This window comes from Moschus berezovskii, chromosome 9, assembly GCF_049115385.1.
Source record: "Moschus berezovskii isolate FMDL1 chromosome 9, NW_MosBer_1.0, whole genome shotgun sequence".
Classification (NCBI taxonomy): Eukaryota; Metazoa; Chordata; class Mammalia; order Artiodactyla; family Moschidae; genus Moschus; species Moschus berezovskii.
In genome coordinates, this window is record NC_142468.1 from 104,753,032 (window position 1) to 104,767,380 (window position 14,349).

The following is a 14,349-nucleotide window of genomic DNA, read 5'->3' on the forward strand; positions in this document are numbered from 1 at the left end:
ACCCAACAAGAACCTGGAGGGACTGAGATGGCTGAAGAGACCCTAAACCTGAGGTGGAACTAAACTGAGGCTGACTCTTCTCCCTTCCTGCCCTCACCTCACTGAACCTCCTGAGTGGATCTTAGGCAGCTCCAGGGTTCCCAGAAGCTGAGCCATCTGCAGCTGGATTCTCCTGAGATGTTGGAGACCTATTTTCCTTGGCATCATAGCACTGTTCAGCTTGGAGGACTGGACAGAAGTTTGCAGTGAGTTTACAGAGACCCCTTCCTGTTCCTGGAGAATCTCACATCGCTGCATCCAGATGACACCGTCCACCCTGCGTCACCTCACTCTGAGAGGCTGCAGCCCCTTCATCTTCTCTAGCCATTCGTCTAGGGATTCCTCCCACAGCTTCCCCTCCTGGAGCACTTGCACTGCTGGTCTGATCATGAGGGTACAGAAGGTCTACGTCTATTTGCAATGCCCAGGCTGCAAGTGTTGGAGCTGGGAGACCTGGATGTGCTATGCCCCAAGTTCAGTGAAGCTGGAGATGCTACTTGAGGAGCTGCCTCTAAAGTTACAGGTTTTGGCACTGAGCAACCTGAACCTCAGAAATACTCTGTCTCCCACTTCAGAGGCTTGGGCCTCTCTTAGAGGCTGCTGCTTAGCTCCACTCTACTGCCTTCCAGTGATCTCTAACCTAGGACAACTTGACCTCCTAAAAAAGTTAAAATAGGCAAATATGGATAATATCTTAAAAATATGCAAATATAGGATCAATTCCCCAAAATTTTTTAAAGAAAGAAAAATTTAAAAGATTACCAGAAAATTGCAAGATGTTATAAGTGTTCCCAAAGAGGAAGATAGTTTAAGTACATTGATTAAAATGGAATATCATGAACCCATTAAAAATCATGCTTGAAGGATATGTACTTTTATGGGGAAAGACTTGTAACATAATATTAACATATATGCACTACTCTATGCAAAGATAACTAATAAAGATCTACTATGTAGCACAGGGGGGCTTCTCTGATGGTTCAGCAGTAAAGAATCTGCCTGAAATGCTAGAAACACAGGAGATGCGGGTTTGATCCCTGGGTCAGGAAGATCCCCTGGAGGAGGGCATGGCAACCCACTCCAGTCTCCTTGCCTGGAAAATCCCATGGACAAAGGAGCCTGGTGGGTTACAGTCTATGGGGCCTCAGAATTGGACACGACTGAAACAGCTGAGCACAGCTCAGCATATAGCACAGGGAACTCTACTCAATATTCTGCATTAACCTATATGAGAGAAGAATCTAAAAAATAGTGGACATATATGTATATATAATTGATTCATGTTGCTGTACACCTGAAACCAACATTCTACTCTAATTTAAAAATGCTTAAAAAATTTACCAATTGCATGTACTATAATCCAATTTTGAAAAAATTGTATATGTACCTAACATAGGAAATGTGTAGAAGAGAGAAGATTGGACTTCCCAGGTAGCTCAGTTGGTAAAGAATCCCCCTGCAATGCTGGAGACCCAGGTTCAATCCCTGAGTCAGAAAGATCCCCTGGAGAAGGAAATAGCAACCCACTCCAGTATTCTTGGGTGGAAAATCCCATGGACAGAAGAGCCTGCTGGGCTACAGGCCATGGGGTCACAAGAGTCAGACACAATTTAGTGAGTAAACCACCTCCAGAAGAGAGAAGATTAGAAATGTAAATTTGAAATGGCCCCAGAAATGGAATTGTGAATAATTTAAACTTCTTATATATTTCTGTTTTATTCATTTTTTCTTAAAATAAGTAGGTATTAATGAAATTAAAAGACACTCCTTGGAAGGAAAGTTACGACCAACCTAGATAGCATATTAAAAAGCAGAGACATTACTTTGCCAACAAAGGTCCGTGTAGTCAAGGCTATGGTTTTTCCAGTGGTCATGTATGGATGTGAGAGTTGAACTGTGAAGAAAGTTGATCGCCGAAGAAATGATGCTTTTGAACTGTGGTGCTGGAGAAGACTCTTGAGAGTCCCTGGGACTGCAAGGAGATCCAACCAGTCCATTCTAAAGGAGATCAGTCCTGGGTGTTTATTGGAAGGACTGATGCTAACGCTGAAACTCCAATACTTTGGCCACCTCATGCGACGAGTTGACTCACTAGAAAAGACTCTGATGCTGGGAGGGATTGGGGGCAGGAGGAGAAGGGGATGACAGAGAATGAGATGGCTGGATGGCATCACCGACTCGATGGACATGAGTTTGAGTGAACTCCGGGAGTTGGTGATGGACAGGGAGGCTTGGCGTGCTATGATTCATGGGGTCGCAAACAGCTGGACATGACTAAGCGACTGAACTGAACTTCCTAATAATAAAAATAAATAAAATCTCTTTCAAAAGTGAAACCACTTAATACAGACTAAATTAAGTAATCTCTACTTTATGGTGACACAATGGGAGTTTTAGAGAAAGCATGAATGCTGAAATCTAGGTAAATGGAGGAAACCGTGAAAAGCCATTACAAACAACCTATTTCAAAGACCATTTGTCATATAAAGGAACCAAAGATGGCTTCCACATATTGGCCCATAGGTTATTTACTTCTTCACAGCAAACTGTATTTTACTAGCTTGAAGACTCACACAGGACAAAATTGTTACTCATCCAGCAGTTTCATTCGTGGTCCAGATATGCAGGTTTTCAGCCATTTAGAGCCTGCCTACTTGGCACATTCCAGAAAACTGTGCCCAACACCTGCTGGCCACAGGTAAATGTTCCAAATTACTGCCTTTCAGAAATCTTTGGCACAGAGTCCTCACCCTCACCAGGCTGACATCATTTAGACAAGTAAGCCTTCTCTCTGTTCTCCTTCTTTCTCCTAGAAGTTCCTTAGCTCTCCTTCCCTTGTTAGTGGCCCCCAAGTCTATAAGCCTCTGGAAGGTCTCCTGCTCTGAGGGATTTCCTGCAAGCTAATCTTGAGAGTCCCTTGGACTGCAAGGACATTCAACCAGTCCATTCTAAAGGAGATCAGTCCTAGGTGTTCATTGGAAGGACTGATGCTAAAGCTGAAACTCCAATACTTTGGCCACCTCCTGGGAAGACTTGACTCACTGGAAAAGACTCTGATGCTGGGAGGGATTGGGGGCAGGAGGAGAAGGGGACGACAGAGAATGAGATGGCTGGATGGCATCACCGACTCGATGGACATGAGTTTGAGTGAACTCCGGGAGTTGGTGATGGAGAGGGAGGCCTGGCATTGCAAAGAGTCGGACACGACTGAGCGACTGAACTGAACTGAACTGAATCTGTAAAAGCAGTGTCATCAGACAAAATTATGTGTACTACTGCACCTTGAGGCCATATCTTTTTCCTTGTCCAGCCCTGAAGTCCCTTGAGCACCCTACACCCACCTTGCAGAACTAACTTTATCCAAACCAAGGAGCCACTCAATTTTAGGCTCAAAGAGTGAAAGAGTTCCATGCACATTTTTTCAGTGTGTGTGTGAAAAATTGGCATTGTAAAAAAAAAAAAAATGCCAGTTTTTTCAATTAATAGGATTAGACTATTTGTAGTCCCAGTATATAACTCCAGGACTTTGCTGGCCAAGCTGCAGTCCAGAATTCCCTTTTTGCCCCTGTTGTCTGCTGTCAACTAGTGACCATTAGAATATACCATTCATTTTCATCAATGTTAATGTGAAAAGCCCAAGTTCTCATTAATCTTAACATTTCACATGATTTCTTTTTTCTTTTTCTGATACATCTTGAATGCATACAACCAAATTTCAGTAGTAAGAGAAATTTGCTTCTGATGCTTGCTGCTAAGTCACTTCAGTCATGTCTGACTCTGTGCAACCCCATAGACAGCAGCCCACCAGGCTCCGCCGTCCCTGGGATTCTCCAGGCAAGAGCACTGGAGTGGGTTGCCATTTCCTTCTCCAATGCATGAAAGTGAAAAGTGAAAGTGAAGTCTCAGTCGTTTCCGACTCTTAACGACCCCATGGTCTGCAGCCCACGAGGCTCCTCCGTCCATGGGACTTTCCAGGCAAGAGTACTGGAGTGAGTTGCCATTGCCTTCTCCGCTTCTGATGCTTAAACCTGCTCTAACCACTTTCTCAGCCTTTATCTGGTGAAATCCATGATAGAAAGCAATCTTCTGAAACGGCTTATTCATCACTGGCTAGGAATCCTTTTCAAAGTTATTCGCCACATTTAATTACAATGTGTCTCTCTATGTGCTGTGCTTGGTCGCTCAGTCATGTCCGACTCTTTCTGACCCCAAGGCCTGTAGCCCACCAGGCTCCTCTGTCCATGGGATTCTTCAGGAAAGAATACTGGAGTGGGTTGCCATGCCCTCCTCCAGGGGATCTTCCCAACCCAGGGATCTAACCCAGGTCTTCCATATTGCAGGTGGATTCTTTACCAGCTGAGCCACCAGGGAAGTCTGTGAATACTGGAGTGGGTAGCCTATCCTTTCTCCAGGGGATCTTCCCAACCTAGGAATCAAACCAGGGTCTCCTGCATTGCAGGTGGATTCTTTACTAGCTGAGCTACCAGGTAAGCCTGTATCTCCCTGTAACTTCTATTAAAAACCATTATTTTAAATTCTGTATTGGGGGGATTAAATGAGACAAATGCAATTGTTCTGTTAAACAATCATCCTTCTTTTGTTCTGAGGTTCTTTTGTTTGTTTTACTCCAGTTTAAAATTCTAAATACTTCCAGTGTTATTTCTTTTAGATACTTGTAAGCCCCTTTCCAAATTCACTGATCTTTGCCTGTTTTTCTTAAACTGTGAGATCCAGGACTTATGAAGGGTTCTATCTCTGATATCTACAGATAGAATCGAACAGGATTAAACCTTTACCTTCATTTAAATATCTTGTCACATTAGTAATTATGGCAATCATAATGCTGATTTATTTTTTAAGTTGTGCTTGTATTAGTTTTTAAAGACTGAGGGTTAGAAATAGCTATAACATGGACTGCAGCTTTAAAAGTCCTGTGCTAATCATAGTTCTTTTGAAGTATTTTTCAAAATAATACATCTTTAATATTTATTTAATTGATCATTTAGTAGTGAAAACTAGATGAAAATAAAGAAATTAACAAACTGAAAAATCTTTCTTTACTTTTTTTGCTTTCCTTCAGTTCAGTTCAGTTCAGTTCAGTCGCTCAGTCGTGTCCGACTCTTTGCGACCCTATGAATCACAGCACACCAGGCCTCCCTGTCCATCACCAACTCCCGGAGTTCACTCAAACTCATGTCCACAGAGTCGATGATGCCATCCAGCCATCTCATTCTCGGTCGTCCCCTTCTCCTCCTGCCCCCAATCCCTCCCAGCATCAGAGTCTTTTCCAGTGAGTCAACTCGTCGCATGAGGTGGCCAAAATATTGGAGCTTCAGCTTCAGCATCAGTCCTTCCAATGAACACCCAGGACTGATCTCCTTTCGAATGGACTGGTTGGATCTCCTTACAGTCCAAGGGACTCTCAAGAGTCTTCTCCAACACCACAGTTCAAAAGCATCAATTCTTCGGCGATCAGCTTTCTTCACAGTCCAACTCTCACATCCATACATGACCACTGGAAAAACCATAGCCTTGACTAGATGGACCTTGGTTGGCAAAGTAATGTCTCTGCTTTTTAATATGCTGTCTAGGTTGGTCATAACTTTCCTTCCAAGGAGTAAGCGTCTTTTAATTTCATGGCTGCAATCAGCATTCGCAGTGATTTTGGAGCCCAAAAAAACAAAGTCTGCCACTGTTTCCACTGTTTCCCCGTCTATTTTCCATGAAGTGATGTAACCAGATGCCATGATCTTAGTTTTCTGAATGTTGAGCTTTCCTTATTTTCTGTCAAAGGCTGTGGACTTTCTCTTTTCCTAAATGATCCTGCCCTGGGACTTCCCTGGTGGTCCAGTGGTTGAGACTTTGCCTTCCAACGCAGGGGTTGTGGGCTCAATCCCTGATCTTGGAGCTAAGATCCCACATTCCTTGCAGCCAAAAAATATTAACAACAGCAAAAGCAATATTGTAACAAATTCAGTTAAACTTTAAAAATGGTACACACCAAAAAAAAAAAAAAAATCTTTAAAATCTGAATGATCCTGCCCATCTGCCAACCTCTCTTTCTGTACCCTGATGCCATGTGTTCTTTTGACCAAGCACTTCCTTTTGAAATTTCAATATTTTCTTTTCCATATGCTATTTAATGTCAGAGAGGAAAGTTGTTTAGATCACATCCAAACTTGGAGACATTCCTTAACCCTAATAATCTTGCAAATTATTTGTCACATTTTTCTTTAAAAAAAAAAATTGTGAAACACCAGTTGCCTCCCTCTGTCATCATGCACTTATTCATTTGGACAGTTCATACACTAGTTTTCACTGGTGCTATTCTGACTCTGAAGTCTCAAAGGTTAGTTACAACCTCTTACTTGATTAACAGAGATATTTTCCAGTTCTTCTCCAAGTTTATATTACTTGTATTTTGCATTTCATATCACATTACATTATTAATTCTTTTTTCCTTGAAAACCTCTTTACTATCGACTTATATGACTAGGAAAATATAATATTTAAGAAAATAAATTAGTGACTTTGCACATTTGCATCACAATGTCATGACACACTCCCAAGTTCCCTAGTTCATTTGAATTTCAACATTCAAAGAACAGTTGTAAAGTCAGTCTTTGTTGAGAAAGAAAAGATTTTTATAAATTATTTTGCCATAATTTCAGACATTGGAGTTTTTACTTTGATTTAAATGTTTATGTTTCTCTGGCTGAAGTGAGATTGAGAGGACAAATTCACAAAACAAATGGAGCTACAGTTTACAGTCAAGAATGAATGGATCAGTTGTCACAGATCCAGAAATCTCAACATTACCGTAGTAAATGTGGGGCTGGTACATACACAGAATTGTGGAAAGAAAGGAACAAATAGATAAAGGCTTTGAAGGTTTTGTTTTTAATTCTTTGCAACAACTAACCTGTCTGCATATCTTTTGGCTTCATAGGAGTCTTTGCTCTTAGATTTTCTTTCCTAAACCCAGTATCATCTCTAACGTGGGAAAACAAAGCTGCATTACTGTAATAATGCATACAGAGGCTTCTGGTTATATTTAATATTCTCATCCAAGGCTTAAGGCCAAATTAGTTTTCACTGTAGACCCAGGCTTCATCATCCTTCCCTTTTCCTCTGGAGGTTGGACCAAATTAGACCTCACTTGAAATACTTTCTGAGGTCTGGCCAAAACTTTCTCATTGTTATCCCCAGGTGAGGCCACAGGAGTTCAGTAATCCAGGATGGTCAGAGACAATCTTGGCATATTATTAAAAACTGTGTGGGGAACAGGAGCTCATGGTTAAGAGCTGACTACATACACAGAGTGCCCTGGATCACCTTCCCTCCAAGGTGGGCTGCCTGGAACATATCAGCCATAATTCAGAATGTGTTTGCTAACATATTCTTCTTTAGAGGCAGGAATGGAATTGGTTCTTCCCAAACCAGAAAAGACCACAGTGCCCTTTACAACTGCATAGAACCACCTTTTCAAGTTGCTTAAGCAATATGGTCACTGTATGGGCTTCAGATAATTGCGATGTTTGATGATGTTACCTCCAGTACTCACCCCCTTTTAGCAGCCATCAGATGTTCGGATGCCGGCCCCGCTGTCTGGCTTGGCTGCACATTTTCTTCCGCTGAAATGAGAGAACAAGGAGACTGAGACGGACGGCATATTCCGGGAGAGAGAAACCGAAACCTGAGCTCTGCTCTCCGCCAGAGTCTGTAATTCTCACACGCGATCTGCAGGTAATAGACAGTTCACATTTCTTTGTGATGCCTTTTTCACTTTCCTCTAACCCTATGTTGTAGTTTCTCCATATGGAAATGTAAAGTAGAATAGCTTCCTCATTATGGAAACTGGTTAGATTCTCAATTATGTAACATTGCCTCTGGTATTAGAACTGGTCTGATTAAATGCTAGATTTTATGAGTTTCATCTATAAAATATAGGTAAACATATTTAAACAAAATAATATCTCTCTTAAATGAATATGTTATCTATATCACAAAACCACATGGGCCAAGAATAAACTGTGAATGACAACTTTATTTTATATCTTATTACATATTCAAGTCAGATATACCAGATTTCCTGACCCTGAGTATGATACAGAAGAAAAATCAAGGAGTAAGAGCAGTTTTCTATTAAAGTAACTTGAACAGCCACATTTTCTTTAGGCTGCTCTTTTGATTTTAGGCAGGAGAAATCAAAAACAGTTCACTTACCTATTTAAAAATAAGAAAAAAGAATTTTAAAAATCATTCATTTAAAATATGGACAATTAGATACAGAAACAGATTGAGAGAATAGATAAAGAAAACTGTGTGCGCGCGTGCACACACACCCTTAGAGCACGATTCTCACTTCGCAACAAGAAGAAAACATCCAGAGCACAAAGCAGAGCGGATAAAAGGAACATGAAGACAGTGTGATTGATGGAGTGAGGTAGCTTTGATAGGATTGTCCTGAGTGGGCTCCTCTCATGGATCTCCTGCTTATGAAGATTGAGGTTTTTCCCCATACAAAAGGTGTTGCTTTGCTTTTGTGTTTTTAACAAACTGGAGAAACCAGTCTTTACACTTTTTTAAACATTTTCCCTGTCTAAAGGAATAGTTTTCCTGTTTAGTTACTATTAGGGCAAGACATTGACTGAAACGACAAATGTTGAATGAGCATCCCTAATATGCCTTGCCTTGTGGGCTAGAGTCTATGGGGTTGCAAACAGCCAGACACGACTGAGAGACTAAACAACAAAAAATATGTCTTGAACACTATCCTAGATTCTGGGAATACATCAGTGAGCAAAATGATGTCCTCTTACATTCAAGCGATTAAGATAGAAAATACATGCTAAGTATTAAAATACAATGCCAGATAGTGATATGTGTTTTGTAGAAAACCAAAGCAGAACTGGGAAACAGAATAGTAAAGATGGGCTAAATCAAGGAAGGTTTTCTGGGTGGTAAAGAATCTGCCAAGGCAGGAGATGCAAGAGACACTGTTTGATCCCTGGGTCAGGAATATCCCCTGAAGTAGGACATGGCAATCCACTCCAGTATTCTTGCCTGGAAGATTCCACAGACAGAGGAGCCTGGTGGGCTACAATCCATGGTGTCACAAAGAGTCAGATGTGATTGAGCCTTCACACATGTAAATTTAAGAAAGGCCTCTCTGTCTCTGATTTTTCCAGATACCTGAACAAAAGAACAAGTTAAAGCATATGAATATTGCAAAGAGGAATAAAGGACATTCCAGACCTTGATACTGGCCACACGTGGCATGGGCAAGTATCAGTGTGTCTGGAGTGGGGTCAGTGGAGGGAAAGGTGCTAAGAAATGAGGGTCTGGAGTTAGGTCTCGTTGGCCTTACAGATTGTGGAAAGAGCTTTAGACTTTCTTGTAAGTATGTTTGAAAGATCGAGAGCAACTAGTTGACATGATCAGATTTTTTCAAAACTATATTTTGAACAGGAGGCCTAGAGGACTTGTTGATGGTTTGGATGTGGAATATTGAGAAAGGTGGTAAGGATGTGGCCAAAGTCTGTGACCTGAGCAACTGAATAAATGGAGGTGATATGGCAAAGAGCTAAGGATCAGCCAGTTTGTGGTGAGAAAAATCAAGTTTTGTCATAAGCTTCTTGATTTGGTTACCTTCAATAGCAAATGGAGTAAGAAATTGGGTAGATAAATCCAGGTTGCAGAAGAGACTTCACAGTTAGGTAGAGAAAATGTGGCTTCATTTTACATGAGTAGTTTTTATGTCAAAGGGCTATCTGTCACATCGCTTACAGAGAGAGCATAATTACAAAAGGAAAAATATTAAGAACTAGGTCCTAAAAAAACGTTTATAGGTCAAGGCAACCAGAAGGAACTCTAACATAGAAGTCTCGAATAAAAGAAATAGAGAATAATGAGAATGAATAGTCCATGAACAATTCTCCAATTAATGTAATTCAAAACTCAAAAGTGCTTTAATGACATATACCACTGTAGTTATTTCTGTTCTATATGGCAAAATATATATTGAGAGTACCATCATAGGGTACTTTCCCAGCATATGATAAATTTCAACTGGCCACTGAAGCTTGTTTCCTCTACTTAAGATTCAGTTCAGTTCAGTCACTTAGTCGTGTCCGACTCTTTGCGACCCCATGAATCACAGCACACCAGGCCTCCCTGTCCATCACCAACTCCCGGAGTTCACTCAAACTCATGTCCATCGAGTCGGTGATGCCATCCAGCCATCTCATTCTCTGTCATCCCCTTCTCCTCCTGCCCCCAATCCCTCCCAGCATCAGGGTCTTTTCCAGTGAGTCAACTCTTCGCATGAGGTGGCCAAAGTATTGGAGTTTCAGCTTTAGCATCAGTCCTTCCAATGAACACCCAGGACTGATCTCCTTTCGAATGGACTGGTTGGATCTCCTTGCAGTCCAAGGGACTCTCAAGAGTCTTCTCCAACACCACAGTTCAAAAGCATCAATTCTTTGGCGATCAGCTTTCTTCACAGTTCAACTCTCACATCCATACATGACCACGGGAAAAACCATAGCCTTTACTAGACAGACCTTGGCTGGCAAAGTAATGTCTCTGCTTTTTAATATGCTATCTAGGTTGGTCATAACTTTCTTTCCAAGGAGTAAGCGTCTTTTAATTTCATGGCTGCAATCACCATCCGCAGTGATTTTGGAGCCCCCCAAAATAAAGTCTGACACTGTTTCCCCATCTATGTCCCATGAAGTGATGGGACCAGATGCCATGATCTTAGTTTTCTGAATGTTGAGTTTTAAGGCACCTTTTTCACTCTCCTCTTTCACTTTCATCAAGAGGCTTTTTAGTTCCCCTTCACTTTCTGCCATAAAGGTGGTGTCATCTGCATATCTGAGGTTATTGATATTTCTCCCGGCAATCTTGATTCCAGCTTGTGCTTCTTCCAGCCCCGCGTTCCTCATGATGTACTCTGCATATAAGTTAAATAAGCAGGGTGACAATATACAACCTTATCATACTCCTTTTCCTATTTGGAACCAGTCTGTTGTTCCATGTCCAGTTCTAACTGTTGCTTCCTGACCTTAAATTTCAGTTAAAAGAGAATTATATTAGTTTGCAGTGTGACCCTCCTTCATGCATACCGAGTTCATTTTTTAATGTTTATTTTGGCTGAAAATACATGAAGCTTACTCTTCTTCTGAATTTTTTTTTTATTACAAAGAGGACCAAGTTAAAAGTAAAGATTATTTTGAGAATTGTGCATATGTCACTAAACCCTGAGAGAAATTAACAATGCAAATTTTGGAATTTTTTTCATGGAGATTTTTAAAAATCAGAGAGAATGCAGATACCACAGTTGGGCTTGCTGTAAGCATTTTCCTTACTTCTATATCCAAAATTTCCAATAGTACAGAAACTCGATCTAAAGTATACATATTATTAGTAAATTTACAGTAATAAACTCTTAATTTACAACTATGAATTCTTATAATGTTTTCTTCCATTTACACACATCATGAACTATTATTATTATTTAAAACTCCATGTTTGTGCATGCTAAGTCACTTCAGTCACGTCCGACTCTTTGTGACCCTATAGACTATAACCCGCCAGGCTTTTCTTTCCATGCGAATTCTCTAGGCGAGAATACTGGAGTGGGTTGCCATGCCCTCTTCCAGGGGATCTTCTTGACATATTACACCTCCTGCATTGGCAGCCGGGTTTTTTTACCACTAGAACCACCTGACTCAATGGATATGAGTTTGAGCAAACTTAGAGATAGTGAAGGACAGGGAAGCCTGGTATGCTGCAGTACACGGGGTCACAAAGAGTTGTGCACGACTTAGCAACTGAACAACAATGAAAACGCCATGTGTCCTTATATAGGTTTGGCCCAGATGGTTGTCTCTGAACCAGGTTGAAAGCCTCTGAATGGCAAGGACTATCTATTTTGGTTTATGTAGTGCTGAGGACATTACACAGAGGCAGATGTTCAATGGACCATGATGGGCATGGTAATCATGAAGATAAACCTGTAATAAGCAAGTGAAGTGAAGTGAAAGTCACTCAATCGTGTCCGACTCTTTGTGACCCCAAGGACGAGACAGTCCATGGAATTCTCCAGGCCAGAATACTGGAGTGGGTAGCCTTTCCCTTCTCCAGGGGATCTTCCCAACCCAGGGATCGAACCCAGGTCTTCTGCATTGCAAGCAGATTCTTTACCAATTGAGCCACAAGGGAAGCCCTGTAATAAGCAAACGACCTCCAAATTCCCTGTTTCTTCCCAGTATCACACTGGGGCAAAAATGCTGGAAATCTTTAAGCAATCTAAAATGATGCTGCTTATTGAATTGTAAAGAAGTTCAGATAACATTTTAATGAGAAAACTTATGTAAAATAATTTGTATCATCGTAATGTCTTGTTGTTACAGTTTTCTGGAGAAAAAAAAAATTTAAAAACCCAGAAGGAAATAATCACTCTGACCCTGTGAGTGAATTCATTCTCCTTGGATTCCCTTGTACCTGGGAGGTTCAGATCTTCCTCTTCTCACTCTTCTCGGTGATCTATGCATTGACACTAACTGGAAATTTGTGCATTATCTGTGCAGTGTGGTGGGACCACCATCTCCACACCCCCATGTACATCCTCCTGGCCAATTTTTCCATCCTGGAGATGTGGTATGTCACTTCTACTGTCCCCAATATGCTAGCCAACTTTCTCTCTGAGACCAAGACCATCTCCTTCTCTGGCTGCTTCCTCCAATTCTACTTCTTCTTCTCCATGGGCACCACTGAGACCTTCATATTGTTTGCCATGGCCTTTGACAGGTATCTTGCCATCTGCAGGCCGCTTCACTACCCCACTGTCATGACAGTGCAACGCTGCATCAGAATGGGCGCCTGCTGCTGGGTCTGTGGCTTTTCCTGTTTTCTCCTCCCAGTTTATCTCATCTCCCAGCTTTCTTTTTGTGGCCCCAATACTATCGATCACTTCCTATGTGACCCAGGACCCCTTATGAAGTTGTCTTGCATGCCAACTCCTGGCACTGAGATTATCTGTGCCACCTTTAACTCAGTCCTAATTTTTTCCACTTTCCTGTTCATTATCAGCTCCTACACCCTGGTGATCAGAGCTGTGCTTAGAGTCCCCTCAGCAGAAGGCCGGCAGAAGGCTTTCTCTACTTGTGGTTCCCATCTGGCTGTTCTATGGCTCCATCATGGTGATGTATGTGAGCACAATGGCAAGCAATCCAGCAGGGATTCAGAAAATTGTGACCTTATTTTATTCTGTGATGACTCCACTTTTCAATCCCCTGATCTACAGCCTCCAGAATAAGGAAATAAAGGAGGCCCTGAGAAAACTGTTTAGGAATGTGATATTTGGTCAAATAAAGCCTCTCAAGAACTAGAATCTATATATATGTAGGACATATAGGAATATAAACATATCAGAGGTGAATGGTTTTAATAAATTTGAGAGAAAAGTGTTTCCTATATTCCCCAGAATATTTTAGGTTGCATTTCAGTGAAGCAAATAACAAATAAGATGGCACCAGAATTTAAATAAATCATTTGTATTAGGCTGTATTGTATTAGTGGTCCCGTGTGTACCGTATGGAAACTGGAAAATGCCATTCTCTTGTATTTTTCCAGGAAAAAAAGCATATATAACCCAGATGTCAACTGCTCAGTTTCTAAGTCAACTTCTGAATTTGCAAATTTAAGTTTAAACAACAATTGGAACCAGACATGGAACAACAGAATGGTTCCAAATTGGAAAAGGAGTATGTCAAGGCATATATTGACACCCTGTTTATTAAACTTATATGCAGAGTACATCATGCAAAATGCCAGGCTGGATGAATCACAAGCCGAAATCAAGATTGCCAGGAGAAATACCAATAACCTCAGATATGCAGATGACACCACCCTTAAGCAGAAAGTGAAGAACTAAAGAGCCTCTTGATGAAAGACGAGAGTGAAAAAGCTGGCTTAAAACCCAACTTTCATAAAACTAGGATCATGGCATCCGGTCCTATCACTTCATGGCAAATAGATGGGGAGACAATGGAAACAGTGACAGACTTTATTTTCTTGGGCTCCAAAATCACTGTGGATGGTGACTGCAACCAGGAAATCAAAAGACTATTGCTCCTTGGAAGAAAAGCTATGACAAACCTAGACAGCACATTAAAAAGCAGGGGCATTACTTTGCCAACAAAGTTCCATCTAGAAAGCTATGGTTTTTCCAGTGGTCATATATGGATGTGAGTGTTGGACCATAAAGAAAGCTGAGGACCAAAAACTGATGGTTTTGAATTG

At 41.2% G+C, this 14,349-nt stretch overlaps 1 pseudogene; it reads left to right on the forward strand.

The window, feature by feature from the left end:
- Positions 1-12,664: 12,664 nt before the first annotated feature.
- On the forward strand, positions 12,665-13,302 carry LOC148776894 (olfactory receptor 11H6-like; annotated as a pseudogene).
- Positions 13,303-14,349: the final 1,047 nt, after the last annotated feature.